Below are 8,365 nucleotides of genomic sequence, written 5' to 3'. Positions count from 1 at the left end.
TTAAATGTCGCTTATGCTAGGTAACACCTAACACGGGTCATTAGAATGGTGGGTGGTAAACAGAAGGGCTTATTTTCTATGTCTAATTTCTGCTATGTTGTTTTCATATTAGTTCCATTCAGGCCTGCTGGGCCTCGCTGAGAAAATGGCTGCTGCCGAGAGATGCGATCACGTATAACCAAGATGGCCCCTGTGCATGAGCAGAATGGAAGTTACAGTCACGAGTGATGGCTTATGCCTGGTGTGAGAGATGTCAAGGCAGCACTGGCCTATGACAAGAGTGGATGCCAAAATTTTCTAAACAAAAGCCTGGGAACAGATGGAAGAATTTGGACTGCAGCATTTATTAATAATAACAGTTGTTACAAATGGTGGAACTTGACAAGTCACGAGGATATGCATGAATATGTAATTTACGGAACTGGTTTAGGCACGGAGGACATTGAGGTGACCTTCCCCACCCCTCCAATGGACTAATAGAAATGAATAAAGCCCCTAAAAAGTTTCAATTCTGGGTATATCAAGTTAGTGAAAGAGTATAAAAATTGGTGCTTATGATGACGTTGTGGCACTTGCTTATTTTTCTATTCAACATGACACGCTGTCTGTTGAGACGATTTCTCCCAGATGCTGAAAAGACTTTGACAGATTCTGGAACTTCGTACTTTGAGGGAGAAAAGGAACTAGACCATCGCGGGATTCAATCCTGGGAGGGAATACGTCCGAGGAGGTTAGAGGGACAGTCAGTCAGTTTGGGAACCTATCCTATGATCTGCGGTTCATGCTCTGGTGAACCATTCTCGTCATCGCCCTATGGCCAAGGGTAATGAGTATTTTCCGTTTCTATTTGAATTTTTACTTGAAACACTTATGAAAATAATGATTATAATCTTGTCTAATAAAATTTTACTTATTCAATTTATTCAATGAATCAAGATAACATTTCATGTTAACTCAAACTGAGTCAGTGGTTATTAGAATTAAAGTTATGATCTATAAAAGTTAAAGGTCTAAATGTGATTGAGCTGGACTTAATCGCTTTCAACTGATTCTTACTAGTTGGTCCATCGACCCAAAATTTAACGGAGTACCATGATGTTTAACCCAGAAAATTCTACAGGTAAATGTATATAATGTATATAGTTGATATTTAGGAAAAATTAATATTAAGGTACCCCGGGTGTCTTGCAGCTCACCAGCTTGTCACTTATCCGGAAAACTGAGTGAATGTGTGTTTTCGGTGTTATGGGCCCCACCCATGAATAAGTGGTGTGAGAGTTTTTCCTGTGTTAGGTGACGTTTGTAAAGGGTTTGTTTTAGTCGCGCTGCATCACTACAGAGAGTAGTAGGGTATTGGCTGTGACATCTTACTGAAGTCATGGTTATTGGAGAATGTAATGTCACAATGCATTTCCTCAATGCTTGCTAGGTATGAGTTGGAATGTTACTGTTTGAAATGTAACTGGAGTTGTGATTAACCTGTTGCCCTGCCTGGATGGAATCTTCTTACTCTACAATAAACCTACATCTTCTACTTCAAATCTGCCTTGCGTGATCCTTCAAGGTGAACTACAGGATCTTACACTGGCGTAGTCGGCAGCTTTCATCTGGAAAGAAGATCTCAACAAGTTTCTCCAATTTCAAGGGTATTCATTTCGTTTTGAAGCTCTTTAGCTTCCAACTACAAGGTACTGTTCATTTTCATTACTTGCATCAAGGGTTTTTCTAGCTTCCGCTATTCTTCATAGCCCTTGAAGTTACACTCAACTGATGTGTCTTTAATCTACTCTCACGTCAACTTCTTATTTGAGTTGTGTTCGTGTGACTGTGATCAACTTTCATACCCAACGCTGTGATGCTGAAACTCATTTCTTTACCAGTTTTCTGCAGCTCTCTGAGATACCGTTTGGGTCTGGACACTCTTATTTGGGCTTTAACTAAAGTCTCACACTGGAAGACTTTGCGGTGTGTTCTGAGCAACGGATTGAACCACACGCTGTTTTTCAAGTGACTTGCGGTGTGATCAGAGGAAGGGATTCAACCATGTGCTGTTCGTCAATTGACATATGCGCTTGATTTATTAAACTGTGGCAATCTGTTTTCTTTCAAATACACGCTCGCTCCACACGCACGCACACTTGCCTGCTTGTTTTGTCCTGTCCTTGTGGGAATCTCCTGGTTGTCTTCTCTCGCCATTCGCCCCGCGAACCGTGGATTCTTCATGCCTTTCTGAAGTCAAGAACCACGTCATCACGCGCACAGCGTTTCTATCCACCGCCATCTTGTGTTTGGCATTCCGTGGTTTCCTAGGTTGTTGCCTAGCAACGTGACTTCAACGAATAAATTCTTGCTGAAGCCAACCACGAGTCTTGCGCTTCCTCTTTGATGCGCACACATTACAAGGATTACCTTCCTTGGCTTATGCTGGTGACAGAGTTGTATCTCATTCTTCAGCTGTGCTAAACAGGACTTCGCTGATTGGCACAGCGCATTGTCGAGTGCTCATTTTCTCCTGAATTCTACGCTGATGAGCACAGCTTCACTATTTGTGTGTTTTTAGTTTCAACGCTAGTCAGTTCTATTGGATCTACACGCTGGGGGCACAGATTGCTATTTCTTTGCTCATCATTTATGCTGATTGGCACAGCTGTTCTAAAAAAAGAAAACAGCTCACAACTTGTTTTGCTAAATCTTCAAGCTGATTTTAACAGGTTGCTATTTTATTGCTCATCATTTACGCTGATGGACACAGCTGTCCTATAAGAAGCACCAGTCTTGGACCCGTTTGTTTTTATTTAATCTCATTTTTTTATTACACCTTTGGCAAATTCATTCTTCGTTTAATAATATTTTTTTTTCTTCTTTCAGTCACATAATGCAAAATGTCACGGCTCCTCCTTTCTTCTTAGTGTCACCTGGAGAACCTCCTATTAAGTGGCTGAAATGGAAGAAGATTTTTTAACGTTATGCTAGGGTCTGTGGTACATCACTCAGTGCTGAACGAAGGTCTTCTTTGTTATTACACTGTTTAGGGGCTGAGGGCCAAGAAGTTTATGACCATCTCCCTGAGTTGAATGGCACTGAGTCTCAAGGTCGTAACGAGTTTGAAATTTGCATTGAAAAATTGGATAAACACTTTCTTCCCAAGGTTAGTACAATATTGGAAAAATATCAGTTTGCAAAGAGGCTACAGACTGAAGGGGAGTCCATTGAGACTTATGTAACTCACTTGAGAAAGCTGGCGTCATCCTGCAAATTTGCTAATCTTCTCGATGAGAGGATCAGAGACCAATTTATGGTGGGATGTAATATAGAGGGTATGGGAAGAATTATGAATGCGTGTTGAACCATCTCTTGATGAGGTGTTACAGGTGGCAAAGCGGATTGAGCACACTTTGATGTGTGTTGATATTATTAAAAAAGATAAGCAACCTGTTGTACAAGCGGTAAACACAGATGTTAAGAAACATGCAGTAAAAGCAGAGGGTACGGAAGGTAAAAGTAAGCCAATCATCAGAAAGTGTTATAGATGTTATAAGCCGGGGCATTTAGCAAATGATAAGAATTGTCCTGCCTTGAAAACGGTTTGTTCAAAGTGCAAAAGAAAGGGACACTTTGCCAGTGTGTGTACGTTTAGAGTAACCTCTTCTACTAAAGTGAAATGTGTTGATGCTGAGGATACTTCAGAAGAAGATTTTGTTTGTGGGCAAATTGTTGTTCAAGTTGGTGATTTGGGGAATAAGACTAGATCATGTCTGATTGACACTATTGTAGTAGAAGGAGAACCTACCAAAGTCCTGTTTGACTCTGGAGCAAAAATTACTATCATCTCCAAATGTTTATTTCTTAACAAGCTTGCCAACAAGGTTACATTGCATAGACCTGACATTAAGCCACTAGCATATGGTGGTGAGCCCATACCTCTCCGAGGTTATTTCACTGGTCTCATTGAGTATGAGCAGCGTTATGCTGCTGGCAAGATATATGTTTCTGAGAAGGGAGACAGCATTATTAGTTGGTTTCAGCAAGGTGATTTGGGTGTAATGCTCGACCCCAGCAGTGAACGTCCCATTATTCTTAAGGATAGAAATAAATATGTTCAGTACTCCTCTTCTCTCAGCACTGTCTTTGCAGATACCATAAAAGAAAAATGTCCCAATGTTTTCAGGGAAGGACTTGGTTGTCTTAAAATTTTTAAACTTGAAATACGCTTGCGAGCTGGTGCTCAACCTTCTTGTTCGAAAGTAAGGAATGTGCCTCTAGCTGTCAGAGAAGAAATGGAAAAAGAATTGCAAAAACTTAAGGAGGTTGAGAGTATGGAGTGGCTCGCTCCGGGGGTCGCAGTTCGAAAATCCAATGGAAGTCTTCGTCTCTTTGTGGATTTGAGACAACTTAAAAAAAGTGTCATAGTAGATCATTATCCACTACCCAATATTTCGGAACTGTTGGTTTTGCTGGAAGGTGCTAAGGTGTTTAGCACCATTGATCACACCTCAGCATACCATCAGATTCTTCTGGATGAAGCTTCGAGAGATCTCACAGCCTTTGTAACTCCTTTTGGGACCGTTAAGTTTGTGAGGATGACGTTTGGCCTTGTGTCGGCGGCATCCGTGTTTCAACGAGTTATGGAAAAGGTTCTTAAGGGTTGCAGGTCCTTAAGGGTTGCAAAGGAGTGTGTATTTACCAGGATGACATTCTTGTTTTTGGTAAGGAGGAAGAACAACATAGTCATCGTCTGTTTAAGGTATTAAGAAAGCTGGATGAAGCGAATTTGACTATTAAGGCTGAAAAGTGTCATTTTGGCGCCTGACATAGTAGATACCATCACTCGCATGTGTGCACCAAGTTCGAGAGAAGAGTTGATGACGTTTTTTGGCATGATTGAATACTGTAATAAATTCATAGAGAATTTTGCGGTACAAAGTGCCAATATGAGACTGCTTCTCAAAAAGGGAATTGAATTTGTATGGAATGATGCGTGTGAACATGAATTCAATATTTAACAAAAAAGTCTCAATTCCACTCCGTGCCTCAAGAGATTTGATCCTTGTAAAGTATCTTATGTTACCACAGATGCTAGTCTTAAAGGTTTAGGAGCAGTACTTCAACAGCAGGGTGATGATGGTTTGTTAACTGTCATGTTTGCATCGCATGGGGTGAAAGTTGCTGAGACACGCTACTCAGTTATCTAGCGTGAGGCTTTAGCTGTTTTCTGGGCCATAAAGAAATTCAAAAAGTTTTTATGGGGGACACAATTCATAATCAGAACTGACCACAAGCTCCTGTGTGAAATATTTACAAAAAGAGGAATTGATTCTGTCTCCAGCAGAATTGCCAAATGGGTGGTTGCCTTACAGAAATTTGAATTTGATATAAGGTACATACCTGGCGTTGAAAATGGGGTAGCTGACACTCTATCCAGACTTGTGGACGCTATGGATGAGACGGAAACATCGGATATTGACTATGATGAAGATATTCATGTATGTATTGTGGATAAAGAGATTGTCTCTCGTGATGAGTGGTGCAGGGAACTTTCCTCTGATTCTACCCTAACTAAAGTTGTATCCCTCATTAATAAAGGGTGGCATTCCAAAAGGCAAGCCTTGGATGATAGTCAGAACCTTTGGGGTGTGAAGGATGAATTAAGTGTTTCAGGTGGGCTTCTGTATCAGGGCACGAGATTGATTCCACCTTTCAACCTCCGCTCCAAGCTGGTTGAACTATCACATTTATCTCATCTTGGTATGTCTAAGACCAAGGAAAGGCTTTGGATGTCGTACTGGTGGCCCAGGGTGGATCTGCTTGTTGAGAGACTTGTTAGAGATTGTGTGGAATGTTCTGTATGTGACAAGTCTAAGATGGTAAGGGTACAGCCCATGGTGATAAGGAAATTACCAACTGGTCCATGGAAGGAAATAGCACTAGATATTTTGGGTCCTATCTATGGGAATGGGCAGCAGGTTTTTGTCATTGTTGCCATAGATATGTATTCTAGGTGGCCAGAAGTTTGCTTCACGTGTGGCATAGAGACTAAGAGGATAATTGAGTTCCTGGAGACTCTCATATATAGAGAAAGCCTCCCCAACACCATTCTAACGGATAAAGGTGTGCAGTTGGTCTCTAAAGAGATGGAAGAATTCTTAAATAAACGTGGCATCATACACAAAAAGTGCTCTCTATACCACCCCGAGACCAATGGTATGAACGAACGGTTTAACCGTGTGTTAAAGGAGGTGATTAACTTAGCTAAGGCTTCTGGATTGGATTGGAAAAAAGAAGTCCATAAGAAAGTTCACATGTATAGGTTGACCCCACATAGTACTACAGTTAAATCTCCCTTTGTTTTGTTCAAATGCACAACTCCATGTACTTTAGTGGAAACGCCTTGAATGCGAGAATTGGAGAAAAATCCTTGTGGGGGTTCTGGCACAGACTTGTGGCATGAGAGAGAGATTGACAAAGCTGAAGTGAGGAAGTCTCTGTCTGACTCTAGGATAGCTGTTAAAAGTACCAAAGTTAACGTGGGTGATATGGTGTTAATAAAACAACCTGGTTTGAGTGGGAAGTTTTCCAAACCCATTAGGGTGATCAAATTGTTTAACAATGCTGTTAAAACGCAAGACCATCGAATTTGGAATCTGGGAAGAGTTGGTCTGTACAAAGGTTCTTTGGATTCCAGTTTAACAGGTTGTGGTTGTGGTCCTCCCACAAGCACTCGTTCACCTGTGAGTAACTCTAAGTCACCGGAAAGAGCTCCCAGGTTGTCCAAAAGGGTTAAAGTCAAACCTTCATATTTGAAAGACTTTGTACATTAAAGTTTTATTCTTTTCCTTACTTTCTTATTCTTTTTGGGTTTACTTTTGTTGTTTGTTTTATTAAAGGAGGGAAGGTGTGTGGCATCTGCTTACACCTGTGACATCTTACTGAAGTCATGGTTACTGGAGAATGTAATGTCACAATGCATTTCCTCAATGCTTGCTAGGTATGAGTTGGAATGTTACTGTTTGAAATGTAACTGGAGTTGTGATTAACCTGTTGCCCTGCCTGGATGGGATCTTCTTCCTCTACAATAAACCTACATCTCTCTACTTCAAATCTGCCTTGCGTGATCCTTCAAGGTGAACTACAGGATCTTACAGAGACCTCACTGGAATGCCTTCTACTGATCTACCAAGGTTCCCATCTAAAAGGGTCTCCTCATCATGGTAGATCTCATTCCCCAAGTATCGAAACGTTTGCGGCTACCTAGGCATCGGTATGCCTCCAACATCCACAATGGGGTTCTTGGCGTTAGGGTGTAGGGGGAAAGAGGTAGGATTTTCAGAGAATCTGCCTTACTTGTAGGTGTAAAAGGCACTTGCCCTTCAATTCCCCAGATTATTTGATGGCAGTTCTGGGTTACGACAGCCACGCCATCACCCTGTTAAGTGCACCAATGGCCTCCGCAGCCTCTGTGCCTCCCGACAGATATACCTTTAATTTTACGGAATATATAACATGATCAGCTGATGCAATTAGATGAAAAACATTCCTAAGCTGTCTACTATTGCTGACAATGAACGTAAAGGTTACATTTTCTAGAAGACCAAACACAATGAAAGACATATAGGGTATTATTATAATTTTAAATTGTAATGTCATGTACACAATGATTGTCTATATATGGAGGGCTGGGGAATGGGGCAAATCATGCCTCCAGGCTTAGGATTCACTGCAAAGCAATGTTACAGTGAAGGGGGAGGGCACAGGTACATGCAGTGGCTCCCCAAGTGGTCTACCATACTGATTTAGTTGTCACTAGAACGTTTCCACAATAAAGCAAATCATACTAGGTAGCCAATAACCAGAATGAAAACTTCGAGCACAGAAGACATCGAGCCTTAGTAAAACTTACCTCAAGATGACATTCAGAGTCCTTGCTCCAAAATGCAGATTTGATGCTTTGGTATTTAAGTCAAGACCTGAAGGGGTTTCCTGTTGGCAGGTTAGGTAGAACATATTCTGCTAGGAGGCCAGATATGCAGTGTATCTGTTTGACAAATGTGTTCAGCCACTGCTGGCCTATGCTGTACCTACTCTACTGGAAGCAGCTGCTGAATTTATGGATGGAGTGTGGACATTAGCAGTTGTGGTTGAGCTTTGATAAATGTGCTACAGTTTCAGATTCCACCTACAAACAAAATAGAAACATACTAATTAGTATATTTTCACTCACCTCTCCTTTTTGTAACACCACACGGAGGTAATTAGAAGGAAATTCTGGAACCAGAATATTGGAGCACCAAAATGGACAGCTTGGTAAAGGCAACACCCTCTTTTCACACTACGTTCCACATCAGAAGGGAAGATAAACACCAAACAA

The sequence above is a fragment of the Triturus cristatus genome, chromosome 6 (genome assembly GCF_964204655.1).
Source record: "Triturus cristatus chromosome 6, aTriCri1.1, whole genome shotgun sequence".
Lineage (NCBI taxonomy): Eukaryota > Metazoa > Chordata > Amphibia > Caudata > Salamandridae > Triturus > Triturus cristatus.
Note: the sequence above shows the minus strand (reverse complement) of the source record.